Consider the following 1,967-nt stretch of genomic DNA (forward strand, 5'->3'; position numbering starts at 1 on the left):
GGAGCTCGGTTCGGGGAAGCAGGAAAGAGAGGGGGAAGGTAGCAGTGTTATGAAGATAAGCATAATCTCTTGGAATGTGAGAGGATTGAATAAGAGGGATAAGCGCTTGAGGGTGAGCAATTTGCTTAGGGACTGGAATGCAGATGTTGTTTGCCTTCAAGAAACCAAGATTCAGGCTATGTCTAGAAACATTGTTCGCAGTTTATGGAGGCGAAATCATGTGGATTGGTGCTGTTTGGAGTCTAGTGGGGCCTCAGGTGGTATTTTAATCATGTGGGATACTAGGGTGGTGGAGAAGATCGATGTCTGTATAGGGGATTTTACCCTGGCTGTGTCTTTCAAGAACGTGGCAGACCTCTCTGTGTGGGCATTTGCAGGAGTGTATGGTCCGAATATTGATAGGGATAGAAGGCTCCTTTGGGATGAGTTGGCTGGCGTTCTTAGTTGGTGGAACGTGCCATGGTGTATTGGGGGAGATTTCAATGTTACCCGTTTCCCTAGTGAAAGATCTGGTGGAGCTCGTCTGGATTCTGCGATGATGGGTTTCTCAGATTTTATTTCTGAACAAGGGCTTATGGATCTTCCCCTTGGAGGGGGTGTCTGTACTTGGTCGGTCTCTCAAGATCCTCCGCTATGGTCTAGGATTGATCGGTTTCTTGTTTCTCCAGAGCTGGAAGCCTGGTTTCCAGGGGTGAGGCAGAAGAGGCTTCCACGTCTATGTTCGGATCACTTCCCAATTATGCTAGAGTTGGGGGAGGTATCCAAGGGGAAAAGGCCATTCAGGTTTGAGAACATGTGGCTTAAGGAGGAAGGGTTTGGTGCGTTAGTGAAACAATGGTGGGATTCTTATGAGTTCCAAGGTTCGCCGAGTTTTGTTCTCGCTCGCAAACTCAAGGCCTTGAAGCTGAATTTGAAGACTTGGAATGAGGAGGTGTTTGGTAACATTGAGAGGAATAAGCGGACTCTTCTTGAGGATCTCCGGGTGTTTGATGAGCACGAAGAAAGTAGGGCTTTGAACGAGGAGGAGTTAGTGAGGAAGGCCGAGGTTGTTCGAGAATTAGAGAAGTGTACTCTTATGGAGGAGATTAGTTGGAGACAGAAGTCTAGGGTGTGTTGGTTAAAGGAAGGGGACAAGTGCACTAAATTTTTTCATTCCATAGCCAACTCAAACAAAAGATATAATTCGATAGAGAATCTTATGATTGGGGATAATCTTTCTTCAAATCAGGATGAGATTAGTGAGCACAGTGTTGATTTCTACCAAAAGCTCTTTGCTGAACATCACAGTTGGAGGCCTTTGGTAGATGGTATTTCCTTGGATTCCATCTCAGAGGGAGAGGCCAGCTGGTTGGAGAGAGATTTTGAAGAGGAAGAGGTTAGAAAGGTCGTGTTTAAGATGAATGGTAACAAGGCACCGGGCCCCGATGGGTATTCTATGGCGTTCTTCCAAGCTTGTTGGGATGTGGTGAGGGAGGACATTATGAGGGTCTTCAATGCTTTCCATGCTGGCGGAATGTTTGTTAAGAGCCTCAACGCCTCGTTCATTTCGCTTATTCCAAAGATTCCCGGTGCCATCAATCTTAAAGATTTCCGCCCGATTAGCCTTGTGGGAGGTATGTACAAAATTATTGCCAAGGTTTTAGCAAATAGATTGAAGGTTGTGTTGGACAAGATTATCTCCAAGTCGCAAAATGCTTTCATCAAAGGTCGGCAGATTCTAGATCCCATCTTGATTGCTAATGAATGCCTTGGTAGTAGGATGAGATCTGGGGAGCCAGGGGTCATTTGCAAAATGGATTTGGAAAAAGCTTACGATCATGTGAATTGGGGCTTCTTGTTGTACTTGCTAAGGAGGTGTGGTTTTGGAGGGGTTTGGTGTTCCTGGATTCATCATTGCATTTCCTCGGTGCGATTCTCGATTTGGTAAATGGGTCTCCTAAAGGTTTTTTTAGTAGTTCCAGGGGTTT

This window comes from Corylus avellana, chromosome ca3 (assembly GCF_901000735.1).
Source record: "Corylus avellana chromosome ca3, CavTom2PMs-1.0".
Lineage (NCBI taxonomy): Eukaryota > Viridiplantae > Streptophyta > Magnoliopsida > Fagales > Betulaceae > Corylus > Corylus avellana.